The 22,052-nt window shown below is 36.4% G+C and overlaps 1 protein-coding gene across 1 annotated transcript in view; it reads left to right on the top strand.

Annotated features, from left to right (window-relative positions):
* LOC127546956 (uncharacterized) overlaps positions 1-22,052 on the top strand; it is a 101,728-nt gene that overhangs the window by 61,406 nt on the left and 18,270 nt on the right. The window lies entirely within an intron of this gene.

The following is a 22,052-nucleotide window of genomic DNA, read 5'->3' as shown; positions in this document are numbered from 1 at the left end:
GATAGTAGAGAGTTTGGTTGTTTTTGTTTGCTTGTTTGTTTCTTTAAATTTGAGTCTCTTTTTGAAAGCTTAAACTGAAAAGAGTTCTTTAGAAATTATTCTTGGAAATAAAAGAGTAAAAATAAACATAATTTCTCATTTTTCTAATCTTAATAAATACTTTGTGCATATTAGTACTTAGAGAGATGTGATAGTGTATATAGCTCTTGATGTGGGCTTAGGAAAAATCCTCTCTGGGACTATCAGCAGATTGTTTACTCTCTCAGACCCTCTGAAACCTCACCCATAAAATGGAAATGATGCTAAACCTATAGGCTTGTTGTGGTTTGTAAAGGGATTGGGTTTGTAATTTATAGGTAGCTTTTGTCAGTTTTGAGGCTCATTATCCCAACTCCCATTTGACTAGGCAAGTTGAACCACTGTATCTTTCCTCATAGGTTTAGGAGTATCCTGAGAAGTAAGATGGGGGCTGTCTTTCTAGTATTGTAGCTTGAAAGTTCCTAATGGTGTGCTTTTTGTTATGATTATCTGTTGATATTTATTAATCAGAAAAGCTAACCTTTTAAAAGGCTTTACTAGGATAGTAAAGGAAGAACAGTTGATAGAAGACATGAACATTGCTCCCCCTCCAAATAAAAAAGAAATCTTTAAAATCTTTCACAAATGCATACAGAGTCTAGAAGAAAGTGATCTCAGTTTAGAGCATATATAGGAAAGGGGTAATTCAAGGCTCTCTGAAGGCTATTTGTTCAAATCCTTGAGATATTTCCTTTAGGAATTATATAGTTTTTCTTCTGGGCTCAATGGCGCAGGGATCCTCAAACTTTTTAAATAGGGGGCCAGTTCACTGTCCCTCAGACTGTTGGAGGGCCGGACTATAGTAAAAACAAAAACTTTGTTTTGTGGGCCTTTAAATAAACTTTATAGCCCTGGGTGAGGGGGATAAACGTCCTCAGCTGCTGCATCTGGCTCATGGCTGTAGTTTGAGGACCCCTGATGTAGAGTCTCAAATCTGTGTTCAGTCTTGACTCCTAAAAGAGATAGTGTTATCAACTGATTTGAATGAACATGCTGCTAAGATGCTGATAGGAAGATGGAAAGTCCAAACTTATCCGCATTTATGAAGTTCAAGAGATCTTTCAAGCAAGGAGAGTAGGTGATAAATATCAAAACCAAGATGGAAGCCCACAATTGAAGCCCTTCTCCTTTGTGTCCAATCAGTTCCTTCTCATGACTTTAGTTGGACTGTTCTTTCTTCTGCAAGTCACTCTAGTTCTCTCTAGTTATGAACTAAATCCCTGTTTTTTTTCAAGGCCCCTTACCCAATTGAAACAGATTTCCTGTCTTATCTAGTTGAAATATCTTTGATTGACTTAAGGAAGGATTGAGGTTTTGTTCTTACGTAGAGAATAATATAGATAAATTCTTAGCTTATAAATGTATCATTTACTTTAAGTGTAATGGAATGACTTGATTGATTTAGTCCATCAATCCTCACCGTTATATATAAATGAAAGTGCATCTTTATTGTTATTAAGACAGTTAAAATGTTAGGCTGTCAAATGAACTATAGTCATCAATTTTTAAAAATTGCATCTATGAATCCATTGGTTTGGAGAGCACTTATGAAGAAATTCACTTTAATAATGGACATTTTCCTAGAGCATTGAGTGTCTTGAGGAAGGTTACAAAGCCTATATGTGCCAGATAAGTGTTGAATCCAGTTCTTTCTTCTTGTTTCTCAGACCTACTCCCTACCAGGCTGCTTCCTTTTTTTAAAGACAAAATAAAGTGACTTGCCCAGGATCACAAGAGTTTGACCAGTGTCAAGTGTCTGAGGCTGAATTTGAACTCTGGCCCTCCCAATTTCAGGGCTGGTACACTATTTACTGTACCACTGATGGACTTCACAGTGTGCATGTTTGTGTGTGTATACACTAACCTGGAAATTCAGACAAAGGTATGGTATTCTAGGACTTAGAAACTCTATCTGGAGCCATGAGGACATTGTGAGATTGAAGTCAAAAAGCCTAATGCAACTGACCAGGCTTCCATTTCTTCCATTGCCTCATTCCACTTAAATTCATATTCTATTATTGCAATACCCAGTGCTTCTCTCCCTTTCCTTTCTTCCTCAGCCTGTTGGTAATGCTGACAAAAAAGGCTTCACTTTTCTTTGTTCATTCTCTTGAGCTGGGACTTGGCCAATCCAGTTATGTATCATCCTTCCACTGTCTATAATCTTTCATCCCACCTGTCAGGATTCTCTCTACCATCTGCCTTCTTGACTTATCTTCCAGAGCTACCAAACACAACTTCAGGACCAATTGGGTTCCCTATTCATTTGCAGTCCTTCTCTTCAGTGGGGGCTTTACTGCTGTACAGTAAAGCTTCTTTCTTAATTGAATCCCCGTATCTTTTTATTCATTTGCTGTTCCAGATACTTATTCCTCTAGATGCTAATACCTTCCCCCACCCATTCTAGATATCCTTTATCATTAATTAGAGTTATTGGATCCTAGATTTACAGCAAGAGAGGACTTTTGACTCTCTAATTACACCATTTTATTTTCCATAGGAGGATACCAAGTTTCAAAAAAAGTGAGGTATTTTGCCTATGGTCACACAAGTAGTTGGTATTAGAGCCTTTGACCCCAAAGTTCATGGTCTTTTCACTCTACCTCTACCTCCTTAGAGAAAAAAAAAGAGGCAATATGCTGAGAGCTCACTCTACATGTATCCTCTCCTCCTTTTCTCTAGTAGCTAAGAAACAGATGGCTGTTCTCCTTGACAAAGCCCATTCTTCTATGTGTGCATTCATATGTATTCTATCACATCTTCTCAGGAGTTTGCTCCACTGAACATTCTATCTTTTATCTTCTGTCTTCTCTATTTATGGGCTTTCTCTTTGTTGCCTGCAGACATGCTCTAATGCAAAACTTCTCCATCTGGGTTGCATAAACTGAATGTGGGAGTAGAGGTATTATGATTTATTACTTACAATATTTGATTTGTATACTTGTTTTATATACCTATATATATTTGTAGTCATATAAAATATTTTGGATGAAAAGGGGTTATGAGTGGAAAGTTTAAGAAACTTTAGGATAAAGTATATCCTAAATATTTTTAAAAATCTGCACTTGACTCCATCATACTTACTATCAAGCTATCTTCCTATATCTTTTTTCCTTTCCACTGACAAATTCCTAGAATTGCCTATATTCACTGCTTCCACTTTATCATCAGCCAGTCAGTTCTAAATCCTTTACTACCACTGCTCTTTCCAAGTTAGCAACAAGTCTTATAGAGAATAAACTACTGCCTTTCTTGCAGATCTTAACCTCTTTCACTTCCCTGCAATTTTGACACTGTTGACCTTCTCCAAGATGCATTCTTCCCTCCAAACATTGAATATTCTCGCCTTTCTTGGCTTACATGTCATACCTATCTTCCTGATAACCCTCCTATCTGTCTAGCCATGATTTCTCCAACTCTTTTCATAGATTATCATCCTCCATCTCCTCACTTTTTGAAGTGATATTTTCTAGGGCTCTGTTCTTGGGATCTCCTTTTTTCTTACCCAAAACATATTTTCTTTGGAGAGTTCATCTCTATCCTTATGGTTCCTAAACCTCACCCTGCCTGATCATTTAATCACACATTAACAACTTCTTGCTTAGATATATCTATCAAGATGTCCTATTGGCAACTCAGGTTAAACTTAGCCAAAAACTAAACCTGCCCTTATTTCACATTTCTCTGGGATCCTCCTGGTACAATTGTTGCACAACCTTAGAATCTTCCTTAGCTTATATCTTAGTGATTATACTTTTGCAATTTATTTTCTCTCTGCATTTTTCCCTATTCACATAGACATTCTTTTTAATTTGCCCTTCATTTTTTTTCTTTCCTGAACTACTGTCATCACTCCAGCTATTTTCCCTTTTTTCATTCTCAGTCCTTTCCAATCCATCCCCCAAACAATCTTCCTAATGTACATGTCTGAGCTTGCCACTTCAACATTCAGAGGCTACCCATAACTTATTGTATGAAATAACAAACCCCTGAGCTGAGACTTAAGGCCCTTAGCCATTGGGCACCCACCTCACATTCCCAGTTTTATTTTAATTTACTTCCATTCAGGAACTCTATGACCTAGCCAAATTGGACTGTTCACCACTCTTGATAGTCCACATGATACCTGTGCTCTTGCATAAACTTGCATAAACTGTTCCTCTTAATGCAAATGCGTCCCATCCTTAACCTCCACTCTTCTGAATCTTTGGATTCTTCCCTTAAGAATTAACACAGAAAACCAGCTCTTTCAAGCTTTTCCTATCAACCCAGTTTTTAGCACTTAATTCCACTTCAGATTTTTATGTACCATACATATCTGCGTATGTTTTATATCTCTTCCAATTAATATAATCAAATCATCTTGAGGACCAGACTATTTTTTATCAGTAATCCTTGAATATAATAGAAAATGATTATTAAATTGAAATTGAAAAGTTCAAGAACTTGCCCTACTGATGACACCTTTGATGAAAAAAGATAGATTTTCTGCATGTAAGTTCCCAGAAATAAGTATTGCTTAAAAAACCCTAAAATGCACATATATTAGCCATTCAGTTTTCTTATACTTTATGATTGGGACCAATCTCTGAAAAGTTTATATCTTTTTAAATTACATAAATAGGTAATTTTAAATGTACAAGGGGGTTCCTTATATCTCTTTTGCATCTGAGATGCAGTTGATTGGGATTAGGGGTATAGCCCCCTGCTATCAGGATTGAAAGTGTTCTTCATCTGTGATTCATGAACATTTTAAAAAAATTGATAATTAAATTACAACATAATTGATTACCTTTGTAATCCTATATATTTTATTTTTATGTACTTAAAAGCATTTTTCTGAGAATGGGTCTGTAGACCTCACCAGATTGCCCAAAAGTACCATGACATTAAAAATGGAAACCAAGAACCTGTGTACTAGAGGAAAATTTAACAGGTCCCCATGAAGAACTCAGGATCTTTGGCTCATCAGCACAGACTTTTAAGCAACTGAACTACCCATCTGTGCTTTGTGTTTTTATGTTTATATGAGTAATGTGCTTTACAGGATCACCCTGAGGGAAATCCCATTTAGAAAAATAAATCTTCCCTTGGGTGGTCCAAAGTATTGGAAAACAGGATTTGGCTCCTCAAAGCAGACAGGGAAACTCTTTGGATAGAGAGCCCTTTTGGCCTAGAGCCAAAGGAGGGGGTACAGCAAGAATCTACTCAGTCACTTTGAGAAAAAGACTTGGGCTAAGTCATTGGAACTATTTGACTGTTGGAACCCATTCTGTGAAGTGTAGCTTGCTTTGCCTTACTACACCACCAGGGAATAGCAGTTGGTATCACAGCCATATCCAGCATTGGTGTTGGGAAACAGAGGGGTATGTGTGTAGAGAATGGGGAGAAAAATGCCTTTTAAAGATCCACTTGGTAAAAGGAACCTTTGACAGGGATGATGATCTCTCCTTTTTGTTATTCACTGAGGAATCTGTTAATACCTGGTTCTTAGAATTGTTGTAGATTATACTGATTGGCTTCTTGGGATTAGGAAGCACTTCTATCCACTTAACCTTCTCTTCCTCATGCACTCTGGAATAGGACTTATTCTCTTGGCCCCCCTCAGGGACTCATTTAGTTAAGAGTCCCAGGGCAGGGAAATAGGTCAGGTTGAATTAATCAGGATTAATAACAATTGATCAGTATTGAAATGTGTTGGAAAATATGGTTAGTTCAAGTTTTAGTGAAAGCCAACTTTAAAAGCAGACCATTTCAGGTGGACCTGGAAGATGGGTTAGTAGGGCTTGATACCATAAGGAATATAAGGAAATAAGATTGTAAGGTTTAAAATTTGAAAGAACTTTAGGAATCATCTGATCCAGGGAGTTCAGAAGCTGATTTTAACTAGGGGGCCCATAAGCTGATTTTTACTATGGGGTTCATAAACTGATTTTTTTACTATACAGTTCATAAGGTAATTTTTACTATGATGTCCATAAGATGATTTTAAAAATGCATTTATTTTTATAATTATATTTCAATATAATTGTTTTTCTTTATAATTCTACATATTTTATTTTATACATTTAAAATGTTATTCTTAGCAAAAATACTTAATGTTCACCAGATTGCCAATGCCATAAAAGGGTTTTGATTTTACAAAGGAGGAAAAATGAGATTCCAGTATCTTTGCAAGTTCTAGGTTTGGCCATTTACATTCAATGTGCTTACTTCTTGTGCTTACAGTGAAACTAAGCATTAGAAATTAGAATATGACAAATATAACATTCAGACCCCTTCATTTGTGGTATCTTACTTTTCCCTAGCAGCCCTCCCATTGAGAAGCTGGGGGCTCCAGTCAGATTCATTATTACCCTAACTTTTCAAAGGCTGAGACTTCATGGGGTGTCCACTTCCCGGCTTAAAGCATTGAACAGTGATCTGACAGCTCCCTGGAGTGTCGGAAAGGGGAATAGCAGCTCTTAATATTAAAGCACTTTCCTATGAAGAGAGGTGCTTGCTCATGTCATTATTGTTCTCCCGGCATATTTTCAACCACCAACAAAGAAAGTTTTCATTGATTACTTTGTATTATAAGGAAGTGATGATCCTGCTGTCTTGGCTTTTTATGAAATCTATGAATCAGGGGGAATAAAGGGAGAGGATGGAGAGAGGGATTGGACAGGAATGGGTGCATTTGAGTCTTTGGTAATTTATCTAGGGCATGAATGAGCTGGGGCATTGGAAGTATTCACACATTAAGGAAAATATATCACAGGATGCCAATGGCAGGACATCTTAGCTTCCTGGTCTTGACAAGGGTATTCTGTAAGCTGAAGGACAACATCTCACCTTCCTCTAGCACACAGCTTCTTCACCTATCTTCACAGGTTCAAGATGATGGGTTTGATCCCCCAGTTGAAAGTGTCAGAAGCTAATACAAATACCTTATTTATATGGATTTGCATAGTAATTTATATCATTTGACCTTCTGAATAACTATAGCTAATAGTAGCTACCATTTATGTAGGGCATTAAGATGTGCAAGGTGCTTTATATTAGTTATTTGCTTTTATACCCCCAACAATCCTAGGAGATAGCTGCTGTTGTTATCCCCATTTTGCATTCAAGGAAGATGGGGAAAACAGAGGTTAAATGACTTGACAAGGGTCACATAATTTTGAACTCACTGATTCCAGGTTTAGTATTTCATCCGTAGTACCACCAAATTGTTTTCTAGTAGCCCTTGAGAGGGAAGAGACTAATCCTGTTCAAGAAACTATTTCTGTCTGAGAAAACAAACACTAAACATCCTACCAGGGAAATTGATCCCTCTAAGAGCAAAAAACTCAAATAGGAAGTAAGGAGGGGACCTAGGACTCCAAGATCAAGATGGCATGGCTGACTGAATCACATACTATGTCTGTTTTTCATTGAACTGCTCTCATCAAGTTTCAGGGATCAACTCTTTTCTCTTGCTTCAGTCCCTTGTGGTTTTTACTATTCCATTATGGACCAAATTCACAGGTATCAACCTTTCTCAGCCACCTCCCCCTGACTCCCAAATCGCAGCTGCTAAAATAATCCTCTCTAAGGTTACCTTCTGTCTGCTCTGTACAAATTTTTTTAATATACATTTTTGTTTTTTCTATTAGACTAATCTTTTTGAGGGCAGGTAGTGGTTTAAGTTTGGGAAAGTTTTAGATCAAAGGCAAATTTGCATTCAGAAATAGCAAATTCACCAAATCAGATATTTACCTTGTATGAGAATTTAACTTAAATAACTTAATACAGTTAGGTGAGAACATATGTTAAAGGGAGATAGGGTTAGCCAAGTAGCACAGTGGTCCTGGAATCAAGAGCAGTGGAGTTTAAATACCACTGCAGATACTTACCTAGATGTGTGACCCTGAATATATCACTTAAACCCAAATGCCTCACAAAAACAAATGGGGGGGGAGGTAGATAATGATTTTTATAAAGTGATTTATTTGGAAAGCACTTTAACCATATGATCTCATTTGATCCTCACAATAACTCTGTGAAGTATATATTCACTTAGGTTCAGGATAGTGTAGTTCATTTAGCAATTGATCCAATATTACACAGTTAGTGTCAGAGTGGGATTAGAACCTGGGTCTCATACAATAAATTTATGACCAAACTCCCAACACATATACCGTCAAATATCATTTTTGTTTGGCATTTAAAATTCTTCACAATAAGATCTATTCTTATTTTTCTACTCTTTTTCTTATACATTATTCCCTTCCATGGAGCCTCTACGAAGCTAAACCTGATTGCTTACTGTTTTTCCCCACAGCATTCTCCCATCTCTCATCTATGTTATTCTTTTTGGTCGGGCTGTTGCCCATTCCCAGGATATTCATACCCGTCACCCATGCCTCTTAGAAACTCTGGATTCCTTCAAGATTCATTTAGATACTTCTATATTCAGGACACCTTTCCCAGGCTATCTCCACCTGACTCCCAAACCCCAGATGCCAGATCTTCCTCTCTAAGGTTACCTTCAATAATCTTTTTGAGGGCAGGGAATGGTTTTCATTTTGTAATTCTTTTTAAAATTTTGTATCCCTGGTACTTAGCGCAATGCCTAGCACTATGTTGAATAAATACTTTTAAATTAATTCAGGTCCAGCCCTTTCAAGTCTAGTACTTTTCCCATTGTCCCACATTGTTTCTCATATTCTAAAGTGGTAAAAATACTTTCCCAGGTCTATAGAACTGTCTTGGGCAAATTGGACCCCCATGTTAAGTGAAGAGAGAAATGTTTTTCCAAACCTACAAAACTATGAAGTGAGCTACTAAAGAATCCCACCCAAGAGAAAGAACATTTAGGAAGGGACAGCAAGGCCTTTCTCAGCTCTACAGAGACCCATCTATGAATGGCCACTGGGGAGAACAAGTTCCCTTCTTCTAATTCCAACTTAAGCCCTGCCTCTGTTCTTCAGTTTATGTATATCTTCTTCCAGAAGGAAGTTACATATAGGTCATTTAATTCCTGTTTTTATATCATGAGAATATGTGAATTGCTTTTTAAATGAGCATTTTCTGTACTTTATAATAATTGTAAACATTTCTCTATTTCTGCCAGATGAAAAGTCCCTTATTCATAATTCTCTTCAAAGGTTTTTATAAACTGTAGCTTCTCTATTTAGTTTTTCTGTGTCTATAGGAAGAGAAGCCATTTACTCTTCTAAGGCTAAGTGTCTGCCTAGAGGGGTACAAAATATGCAATGCTCACCCTCCTCTGGTATGACCTTTAAGCTCTAGTGGCATTGATTCTTTTGATATCTGATTTGTAATTTCTACCATTCATTTAGCTGTGTCTAAGAAAGGCTTGTTCCCTAGAATTTTGTAACTGCAGGTGTGATTTTTCTTTTGGGGAATGTAAATGAATTCATAATTCATGCTATGAAATATATGCACACGCAGACATAGCCATAACTAATAAGTGAGAACATTCTTCCTTTGTTGGGATCTGTATATTAATTCTTCTGCCAATAACTAGGTAGTTCAGAATAGCTATTGTCCTGTATATCTAGGCACATTTGTTGGCTTTCATCCCTAAAATCAGGGAAGGTCTCAGTCTGTTTCCCCAATTATACCTATATAGATTAATTTCAGTCTGTGTCGAAATGGCTCCACAGTACTTCAGATCATAGATGAGATTCTCCACATCCTTCATAAAGCAGATCAAAAGACATATCAATCTTATAGTCAAATGAATCTCAAGAAATAATAATGCTCAAGGATCCCAGAGTACAGATTTGAAAGCAGAAATAATAAATAACACCTTTTTCTTCATCATTCAGCACCTTGGAATCCCTTGTCATTTTATAGAAGAGGATGTTTTTAATCAGTGAGAGTTCTGATTACTTTTTATATTGGTATGGATGTAATTTCTTCAGTGCCATTATAAAATATGTCCCTGGGAAACAATTAGTAAAAATATACTAGTAAGTTGCTAAACAGAAATTCATTGCCTTGTGGATTAGGAGGATTTAGCAAGACCAGGTAGTAAAGGGCTTTGGTTCAACCCAACTTCACCAGGAATGTATTTTTATTTTTACATCATGTTTTCCCCAAAATTATAGCCCTTTTTCCTTCTTCTGTCAGAGAAGATCCCTTAGAATGGAGAATAGAAAAAAGCACTTGAAATTAAAAAAAAAAATCAGCATACCAATCTAGATTGACACTATAGGCAATGTCTCAGTGTCTTACAACTATGGTTATAGTTCCCCATTCTGCATAAAAAAGAAGGAAGTACATTTGTTCCTCTCTTCTTCGGGGCCAAGATTAATTATAATTACAGAAGATTTGGTTTCATATTTTTTATCCTTTTTATTTACATTGTTGCAGTCATCATATCATGTACATTGTTTTACTGATTCAATTTTACTTTGCATTAATTCTTATACATTCTCTACATTCTTTATATTTGTGGATTCTGATCACAATAATAAGCTACATTCACATATAATTTGTTGGGCTGCTTTCCAATCAACACCCATTTATTAGTGCCATTATTATTACATTTCACTGATTAAAAGAACTGAGGATCAGAGAATCAAGACCACATAGTCAATGAACAGCAGAACAAGTCTGATGTTTTTACTCCTAAGTCAGGTAGTATCTTAGCATTCCATGAAAGGAAGCATTTTCAGTTAGTGAATATACATTTGAATGTATAGACTTTTTCTATACCAAAGTCTCATCAGGCAGCAAGGGGAATAGCCTTTGGATATGTTCTGTTACCTTTGACATGGCTAAACTAAGAGTTTATTCTTATCCCCCAGGTTCAGGTGGCAGAGGGACTCAGTGATTTTTGAATCAGAAGTAAATTTTGAGATCTGTGCCTACAGTATCCATGTCTAGCTATTAGTATACCAGTAAAGAGGAAGCCCAGAACACAATCCTACTCAATCCAGGGGCTGTACTCCCACTGGCTGACCCAGAACGAGAGCATGTGGTCATTCACTTTGCAGATGACACAAAGCCAAGAGAGAGAGATTACTTTCTGGGTATAAAAGTCACCATTCAGAAGGATCAGGCTAGACGTCAGTATGTCTGAAAAAGGACTGGAGGTTTTAGTGGACTGCAAACTCAGTTTATGAGCTGTTCTGATATGAAAGCCAAGGAAGCTAATGCAGTTTTAGTATGCATTAAGAAAGATATTGTATTCAGGCAAAACAAGGTGATGGTCCCATTGTCAGACCTCAACACAAGTGTTTTCCATTTTAGGCACCATTAAGATATTGGTAAGCTGGAGAATATCTAGGATCCAGAGCACCAGACTAGTGGAGGGCCTCTAGATTATGCTACATGAAGATTATTTGAAAGACATGTGCATACTTAGTCTGGAAAAGAGAAAGACTAAGAGAAGACATTAAATGAGCTGAGTTAAGTATTTCAAATGCTGAGACATAAAAAGAGGCAGTTCTCTTGTTCTGCTTGGCCACCAAGAGCAGAACCAGGGACAACAGTCAGAAGTTACAAAGAGATCTGTTTAGCTTTGATTAAGGGGCAGCTAGACAGCATGGAAAGAGTGCCCAGCGTAGAGTTAGAAAGACCTGAATTCAAATTTGGCTCCAGACAGTTAATAACTGGGTAACTCTAGGCAAATCACTTAACTCTGTTTACCTCCCTTTACTTGTCTGCAAAATGACCTAAAAAGGAAATAGAAAACCACTTTGGTATCTGCCAACATAACCACATATGGGGTCATGAATAATTGGACATGATAGAACATTATAAGGCTTGATGGAAGGACAAACTTGCTAATAATGAGAGCTGTATGAAAGACCCTGCAGATTTTGGTAAGTCTCGGGAAACTGAAGGGGCAGAAACTCTCTACAATATGGTAGCGTCTGGGGTAGCAGTGAGCCCTCTCTTGGCTGCTGTGATGACCTGTATCCAGAACACAAACAGTTCAGGTTTATATGCTACTTCTAAAATTTACAGAGCTTTCCTCCCAATAGTCTTGGCATATAAGTGGTGCAGGATTATCATGACCTTCATCTAATTCATGAGGAAACTGAGATTCAGACTAAAATAGCATAGTCCCTAGAGCTGGTACCTCATAGAGGTACCTAGATAGAGTACCTAGAGAGACTTCAGAGATCACTCCATCCAATTCTTTCATCAATTTTTAGAAGCAGCCAAGTTCTAGGTAGTTTTAATTGATTTTTCCCTAGGTCACAAAATTATCAAGTGTTAGAACCAAGATTCAAACCCAAGCTTTCTGACTACAAGGGATTTAATGACGCTTACCACCTTAACCCTTTTACACAACCTCGTTCATTGTACTCACTGGAGTCTCTCATTGCTACTTCAGAATATACTTTCTCACTCTTGTTTGAATGAACTGAATTGTTATAATTCACAATTTATGCTTCATGAGTAGTGACTATAGAATGGTAGAAAGAGCACTGACTATGATGTCAGAGAACCTGGATTCAAATGCAGCTTCTGACCCTACTTGTGTAACCTTGTACAAATTGGTCAATCTTTTGCACCTCAATTTCCTAATCTATAAAATGTGCAATTGAACTACATGACCTCTGAGATCACTTCTAGCTCAGAATCTGTCAGTCAGTAAGCATTTTAAAAATATCTGTGAAGTACTAGGCATTGTATTTAATGCTAGAAGGGAGTATTTTTATTTTATGGTAGAAACAAGTTCAGTTCATATTCTACGCTGGAAGGACCTGGGGATGTATGTAGCATTAACTCTCTTTGTTTTTTTGAAGAAGGGGATTAGATTTGTTTTAGTTGGGCCCAGAATCAGACCTAGAAGCAATGGAATTTATAAATAGGCAAATTTAGATTTGGTTTAAGTTCCAAGTGGTTAAAGTTATCCTTTGGAACAATTTGTTTACCTGCATGAGAGGCTTTTTAGCAAAGCCTAGATGACCATTTGGCCGTGGTTTAGAGGATATTCTCATTCAGCTAGTGATTGGTAGTCCAAATGGTCTTCTAGTTGTGAGATCCTATGATTGTATGCAGTTCAGTATGATTAGCCTGCTGTGGACATTGAAAGAGAAGCCTGATTTAAATTCCAGGTAGAGCATTGACATTTAAGTTGTACTTAGGGTATGGCAGCATTTTATCTCAGCTCTTTGCATGTGTGTGTGTTTGTTAACCAATCCCAGATGGAATCATTTGGTATGTAATAGGAGAAAACTGATTCCCTTAGGGCTGTCCCTAGAGATTGCAGGAATACTGGATTTTGGCAGTGAAAGAAACATATTGAGAAGCAGTTGAAGAAATTCTACCCAGGAAAAAGAGGCCCAATAGCTGGGCCTTTTTAGAGTGATACTGCCAGCAACCAGTCAAAGTACAAAACTTAAAGGAAAGAGCATGGTACTTCTTTGCTTGGGATTTTGTATCCCAATTGAAGCTATTGACATTTCCCATTGGTTTTAAATTCAATTTAATAAATATTTATTAAACCTTTGGGCCCTGGGGGTACAGAGATATCTCATCAAGCATTCTCTACCTGTAAGAAATTTACACTGTTCTCTTTTAATATGGAGGTATTTGGCCTCCAAAGCTGCTAGAGTTCAGATGGCAAATCATGAGCTCATAAATCTAGGACCAGCAAGGACCTTGGAGGTCCCGCTCTCCTTTCCCCCACAAAATGCCATTCCTGCTTTTAATTTTGGGGGAAGTTCTGAATAAGTACAGGCTTTAAAATATTATACTTAACCTGGAGCAGGATTTTAAGGCTTTAATGTTTCAGGTTTTGTTTTAGGCTTTTTTTTTTTCAGGTCAAACCCCTTATTTTATAGATGAGGAAGCTGTAGCATCCTTATGTGATTTGCTCAAGGTCTCAAAAGCAAGGTAGCAAAATAGAATCAGGATTCAAACTCAAATCCCATGATTCCCTAGGTCACAATTTCCAGGGTTTTTTCTCTATCTAATATTTTCAAGGAGGATGAGCTGGTGAAAAAACTGAAGTGTATCTTCCTCCCCATCCCATCCCCTTTCCTCCATCCTGCCCAGTTCAGTAACTCTTGTGACTCCTAAATACTTACAGGATCAACTATACCTTACTCAATATTGGCATTTAAAGCTCTTCATAACCTTCTTTTATTTCCTCATACCTAGAATGTTTTCCCTCCTCCACTCTGTTTCCTGACTTCTTTCATTTTTAAAATTTTATCTTATACTGAACTTAAGAAATAAAACAAGAATTTCTGCAACATAGTAGAATAAAAGAGATGATTGTACAGTTTCACATATACATATATACATACAAATACATATGTATAGATGCACATACATATGTAAATTAGTCTTATAGAGACATTAATCATCTCTTTTAGACTTTAAGTAAAATAGTTATTTATGGGAACATTCACACACCTAGTCACAGCCAACACAAGTACACATATACATATCCTGATATTGCAATAACAGGCATTTGAGTAGTGACATAAACATAGCTTTTGATCTGAATTCTTTCTACTGGATGGTTCAATGGATGGATGATTGGATGGCTCATTTCTTAGGGTTCTTTTTCTTAATTATAGCTAAACAGACACATGCATCTTATTAACAATCCTTTTCCCTCTTGCCCCCACACACTGATCTGTCTCTGGTGTTTCATAAATGAAAATGTCTGTTAATATCTGACTCCCAAAGGAAGATGCAGGAATATGGCTCTCTCCTGGGCCTATCCTTCAGCTGGAATAGAACTGTTTTCTCATATTTTTAGAGACCCTTGCCTTGAGGGCAACCTCAGAGACAGAAAGAAAGAGATGGAGATACAGACTCCCTTTACAGTCTGTTTTCTGGGTAGTAGTGATCAAGGTCAGGCTTTCTTTTTCCGTTGGCTCCCTAGGTAGGGTCAATGAGGAGCCAGCCCTATGCTCCAGCCAGCCTGCCCAGCAGGAAAAGGACATTTCCTAGGTCTGTTTTTCATTCCTATCAAAGAAGAAAACATTAGGAAACTGACTATTAAAGAGATTCTTATGGGTCATCATAAAAATGTCATCTGCCTCACTCGGATGTTTATAAGGTAAGCTGAGCCTACGACTCATATTGTTTTAAGTGAATTTTTTTTTCCATGAGCCTCACCCTCCCTTCTCCACAAGCTGCCTTTTCTGCTTTTAATTTTGGGGAGGTGCTGAGTGAGTACAGAGTTTATTTATTTATTTTTTTTGCTAGAAGCATGAGTTTTTATATTTTAGTTTCCAAGAAGCCTTGTATCCTCTGTGGCCAAAAGAAGTGATATAGCCTGATATAATCTAATGGAGACACAGAGAAACATCCCTCCCCTGGTCAGTAATAGGTATTTCTGTATTGAGTGCCCAACAGGAGACTGTTTAAAAAGGAGGACAGCTGGCAGTGCTTACTCTGTACAACAAATTGGTTGAATAGCCTAGTTTGAGAAACATAGCCTCCATCTTCTAGTTTGAGTCAACAAACATTAAAGTTTGTTGTCATTTTATGGATAGACATTCATCTGTAATGCTGGGCAATTCAAGTGCTGTCTTTGAGCCTCAGCTTCTTCATCTGGGAAAAAGCCATAATAATAGCTCTTACTTCACAGGAAGGTTCTTTCAAGAGTCCAATGATATAAGGTATGCAAGGCTCTTTGTAAACTTTATATAAATAGCAATGATGATGATGGTGGTGGTAGTGTTGATAATAATGCTAGATCTGAGAGAAGCTTAGGTGAGAGGAGATAATATAGAACTCTTATTATTTTCTCTTTCCTCAATGCCCCTAGGGATTTTCTTCCAGCCAGCTGTGTATGTGTTTTTCTTATATTGAGTTGTAACCAAATAAAGGTGAAATATTTTTGGAGCAAATCTCTGCTTACAAGTACTTTGTGGAACATAGGAGAAGGTAGTTGGGAGAGAATCAAACTTCCAAAGGTTTTTTTTTTTTTAAAAGGTATTATTTAATTACAAAATAATGATTAGCTTTATTGCATGTACAAAAAAATGAAAATCAATACTTAAACTTGCAAATATGCTGATGGATTTAAATCTGAAGATTAATGTTAAATGAGACTTCATGGTTTATGCATGGGAGTATGATTTAATGCAGTCATTAATTTCAGTGTTTATTGTCTGAATTGCAGCTAATGGATGATACAGATGTTACTTCTGGGGCAAGATAATGTTAGAAATAATGGCTCAATGCTTCAGATTTCTAAACCATGGTTGTATTATCCTACTGCCTGAGGTCAGGTTCTAAAAGTCTTGTTTTGATGGTCTGCTTAGTGGCTATTTGTCAGATACAGTTATTTTGTCCTCCTTAGAGTGTGAAGTAAAGGGATTACCCTCATTCCTCTGACACCAAGAAAATCTGAACAAGAAAAGGTATTAACACAAATTGAAGATTTACTGAAGTATAGCAACTATACAAAGTTAGCAGTTTGTGTGGGTCTGAACAAGAAAGGGAGAATGCTCTGGCTGATATGCTTTGGTGTCTTTCTCTCTGCACAGTTGATTAAACATTGAGTTGCTGGAGATTTGCATCCACGAGAATGGAACCTAGTTCCTCTTATCTGCAGGTTACATTCTCAGGGGAGACACTAAAGGGATACTGGAGCAGAGAGAGATTTTTTTAGGGGTCTGTGAGTTTAGATCATGAAATAGACCATATTCAGACTTTATCTATCTAGATAAAATCATGGAGTATGGAGCATATTACTCCCAAGTTCCTCTACCTCAATTACATTTGGAGAACTAATGATGGAACATACTAATATCTACTGAGGTGTAGATTGTGGAAATAAACTGATAAATATTGTCTCTTTATCTACTATTTATGATTTGATGGGATTTGAGGGATTATTTATTTATTAGTTCTTTTTTTTTTTTTATGGGAAGCTTTCAGAAATTAAGTAACCCATCCCTGTTCTTACAGTTTATAAATGCAAATGACATGTAGGTATAAGATAGGTATGACTCTAAATCGAATATGAAGCTATTATTTCCTATCTCTAAGAACTCTTTCCAGTTCTGAAGTTTTATATTCGTTGGATAAAAGTGTTGATAGCAATCACCACCCCTCTAAATCTGACCCTCCTCATTTTATAAATGGCATATTATAGGAAACAAGGACTGTGCTCATTTAAAATATAAACTCATTTGCAAAACATAATAGAAGTGCTATTGTCTCTAAAAATAGCATAGCAGGGAAAACAAATCCGTTGAAAGTTTGACAAGAGACCCTACCAAGCCATATCCTTCTAAGAGCACCTGGTGAAATAAGAAGAAAAACAGCAAGCAGATGAAAAATGAATACATCTGTATATTTCTTTCCGTTTCTTTTTTTAAGTTTAAAAATGTTAAAAATGTATTTTGTTTTTCCAGTGCCATCAATTCCAAATGTTTGCCTTTTTCTCTCCTACTTAGCATACCATCCAAACATAAGGAATAAATAAAAAAGGAATAATTGAGTTCAGTGGATAAGCAATACATCATCCAAATCTGACCTCACATACCATATTCTGCATCCATAGTTCCCCACCTCCTGCAGTATTTCTGTAGCATTCTGTTTTCATCATCTTTCCCAGTGGGCATCTGATATTTGGACTTCCCTAGTGATATGCAGAAAATAAGGACACTGAGGGAAATAAAGTCATGAAGATCATCTGGACCTATACACAGTATATACTGAAGAAACATGCTGAGAAAAACAAATTTGAAAACATTCAGGCATCAAAACTTTAAGCTATCTGAAAGAGGGAAAGTTACCCCACAACTAGGGAAAGGAGAATCACAGATAGCACTACTATTAAAAACCTACCTTCCCCCAGTTACAATTGAGAAGATATTAGTAACTACTGACCTATGCTTTCTAATCATCATAAAATCATTATGAGAATAGTATATGTATTAATCAAGAATTGTTAATGAAAATGTTAGAGGAGAAAAAATAGCCCTTTGAAAATGATTTTTTGTTCTATAATATACTATATCTTCCCAGTGACCCAGACAGACTAGTAGGTGGAAAAAACACAAGAACCTCAATGCTTATTTTTCTTTATTCCTCCTTCCCTCCCAGCTGCTACTAGAGTAATTTCTTATTCATATTGTATCATTTTTGTGTGTGTGTATGTACACACACACACAACATACATCTACACATACAATGTGTACATATTTTTTTATCCCTTGGAATATAAGGGGATGGCAGGAAATGCTTTCATTTTGTTTTTATATCATCCTCAATAGTACGTACATGTTGCATAATTAATAAATAAATACTTGGTAATTGATTGATGATTATAAAAAAGGTGAAATTGCAGCACAGGACAAAATGTACTGTCAAAGACTCTTTCCCATTCTGATGTGTCCCATGCATATGTTAAGATGATTCAAGATGGCTCAGTTTAATGCAAATGCTGAGATCACTTTCCTTAAATGTTTCTCTGTCACTTAGCAGTTGTTAACCAAGGGATTTATTGCTGTCATAGAATATCCTAGATTGTTTTTGTTTAGTCATTTTCAGTCTTGCCTGACTTTTCACCATTCCATTTGGGATTTTCCTTGCAAAGATGCTAGAGTGGTTTGGCATTTCCTTCTCCAGCTCATTTAGATGAGGGAAAGTTATCCTTCCCAAGATCATGTTTGAATACATGTCAGGAGCTGGATTTGGGCTCAGGCCTGGAGTTCTTGGATTTTATCCCCTAGGCCACCTAGGATATCCGATGCAAAGTATAAATGGAAAAGAGACTTTTTTGCTCTTATTTACAGATAATATATATGAAGATGATTTCTCAGGAAAAATCATATGAATGGAGAATATCCATTGAACAGATTATGACATTCAGTAAGAAAGATGGTCTGTTCAATTAGTGCAACAGTTCATATATTTAGACACTAAGACCTGATGGACATTGATCTTGACTCTAATGATCCCAGGCCACTAGCTAAAGCAAAAGTTCATTTTAAACACCATTTTCCTTTCAGTGTTACTTCACAGTTATCAATACTGCAATATTAGTTTCTGAAGAAACCAAACTCTAGGGCAATTGAGAGATATAGGATGAGGAGGAGGAGAAGGATGATGATGATGAAGAAAACAAGACTTTAAGAGAGAGGCAGAGTCAAGAAGGCAGAGTAAATGCAGGAACTCTTCTCTCAAACCATTCCAGATTCCTTTAAATAATGGCTCTAAACAAATTTTAAAGCATCAAAATGCCCCAAAAGATGGAGTGGAACATTTTTTAGCCAAAGACAACTTAGAAGATATGTGGAACCATAATGGGAACCCAGCATGCAATCTCAGTGTACTGTAGAGCCCTGGTTTCAGCCCTAGCTCTGACCCAGCCGTAATGATGGCCCCAGCCCTGGCCCCAACAACAGTGCTGGTGGCTTCTGAACCTCTCTGCCTGAAGACACTAGGGAGGACTCAGAAGGTCAGCAGAATGGAAGGAGACAAAAAGGTCTATGACAACAGGGTAAGAGTCCAGAATACAGTCCTAGCAAATTCTATGCCAGCACAGCTCTGGCCCTAACCTTTGACTTTGTGTCAGCAAAGCAGGATTCTGTTAATTTAGCACACTAGATCTTACAGTTACGGTGAGGCAGGGACACTCCAACCAGCTCCAGGGTAGAAAAGAGGGCTTGTAATCAGGTTCCTAGAAGAATCTTTTTAAACAGCTGCATATAACCCCTAAAGTTTGGGACAGTGAATCCTCTACCCTGGAAACAGAGCCCTATTTTAACAAAGGGTTAAAAGCTGAGTAACAGGCTGGGAAAATGAGCAGATAACAGAAAAGTTTCAGACAATTGAAAGTTATTATGGTTACAAGAAAGATCAAAATACATACCAAGAAGATCATAACAAAGTCAAATTTCTACGTCCAAAGCCTCTAAGAAAAGCTTATGGAAGCTCAAAAAAGATTTTGAAAATCAAGTAAGAGAGAAGAAAAATTAGGAAAAGAATGGAGAGATGTACAAAAGGAAATGCAAAAACAAAACAAAACAAAACAAATGAGGAGAATAATGCCTTAAAAAGAAAAACTGGCTGATTGAGAAAGAAGATCCAAAAGCATCCTGATGAAAATGATCCCTTAAAAATTAGTATTGAACAAATTGAAGCTAATGACTTTATGAGAAATCCCAAGATACAATAAAGCAAAACCAAAAAAAAAATGGAAAAAAATGTAAATTATCTCATTAAAAAAAACTAATCTGAAAAATGGATCCACAAGAGATAACTTAAAAATATTGATCTGCCTGAAAATTATGATAAAAAAGAGCCTGGACATCATATTTCAAGACATTATCAAGGAAAACTATCCTCATATTCTAGAACCAGAAGGTAAAATAGAAATTCAAAGAAACAATTCAAGTATAGTAGAGTCACAAACAGGATAACACAAGATTTAGCAGTTTCTACATTAAAGGACTGGAAGGCTTGGAATATGAGAGCAGTGACTTGCAATCAAGAATTACCTACCTAGCAAAATCAAGTATAATCCTTCAGAGGAAAAAGTAAACATTCAACAAAATAGAGGATTTTCAAACATTCATGATGAAAAGATCAAAGCTGAATGGAAAATTTGATTTTCCAATACAGAATTCAGGAGAAGCATAAGGAGAAAATTGGGAAAGTAATATCATAAGGAATTTAATTATGTTTTTCTTTTTACATTCCTATATGGGATAATGATACTTATAACTTATTAGAATTTTCCATTGTTATTGCAGTTTGAAGGAATATATATTTGGACATAGGGCACAGATATGATTTGGTTATCATTAAAAAATAATGAGGTGAGGGTGAGAGAGGAATGTATTTGGAGAAAGAAAAAGGGAAAAATGGAATGTGCAAATTAACTACCATAAAAAAGGGGCAAGAAAAAACTTTTATAATGGGAGGGAAAGAGGGAGATGAGGTGGGGAGTGAATGACTTTACTTTCATCAGAATTGGCTCAAAGAGGAAAAATATACTTACTCAATATGAGTATAGAAATCTATCTTACCCTAAAGGAAAATAGGTGAATAAGATATGAAAAGTGGGGTGGGGAGGTTGATAAAAGAGAGGGGATATTGGAGTAGTAAAATACTTTTGATGGGCAGAGTGAAAGGAGAAAGAGAATAGAATAAATGGGAGGAAATACAGTTAGCAATAGTAATTAGAAAAAGGATCTTGAAGCAAGTTTCTCTGATAACTTTTTTTTCTCAAATATAGAGGGAAATGAGTCAAATTTGTAAAAAATAAGAGCCATACCCTGATTGATAAATGATCAAAAAGATATGATCTATGCCCAAAGTGCTATAAATTCATGCATATCCTTTGACCTAACACTACCACTATTATGCATGAATACCAAAAGTGATCAAAGGGTGGGGGGGGGAGGAAAAAGACCTATCTGTACAAAAATATTATAACAGTTTTCTTCTCGGGACAAAGAATTGGAAATTTACAGGATGCTCATCAGTTGGGAAATGGCTGAATCAATTGTGATGTATGATTATCATGGAATATAACCATATTGTTCTATGGGAGTGATGAGCAGTATACTCTTGGGGAAAAAAAAAAAACGGAATATCTTCCATGAGCTCAAGCAAAGTAAAATGTACTGTATACAAAGCAACAGCAATGTTTTAGGATGATCTGCTTTAAATTTGACTTTATTCTCAGCAGTACAGTGATTATGACCTCTTGGAAAGACTTATGATGAAAAATCCTAGCCATACCCAAAAAAGAAAGTAATTATATATGAATATAAATTGAATTATCTCTCTCTTTTTTTAGCTTTATTTTTCTTGAAGGCTTTTTTTAAAAATTAGAGTGGGAGATCTATGTTTTCTTTCACAACAAGACTTTTATGAAAACATTTTGCATAACTTCACATGTAGTTTCTGAATGGGGGCTGAAAGTGTGGGTAAGGGAGAGAATCTAGAACTCAAAAACTTTTAAAAAAACAAAAGTAAAAATGTTTTAAATGTTACTGGAGAAAGTATTAAATAAATAAGAGGGAAAAAACTTC

The sequence above is a fragment of the Antechinus flavipes genome, chromosome 2 (genome assembly GCF_016432865.1).
Source record: "Antechinus flavipes isolate AdamAnt ecotype Samford, QLD, Australia chromosome 2, AdamAnt_v2, whole genome shotgun sequence".
NCBI classification, from domain to species: Eukaryota; Metazoa; Chordata; class Mammalia; order Dasyuromorphia; family Dasyuridae; genus Antechinus; species Antechinus flavipes.
The sequence above is the reverse complement of the archived record's forward strand: the minus strand, read 5'-3'. Positions and strand labels throughout refer to the sequence as shown.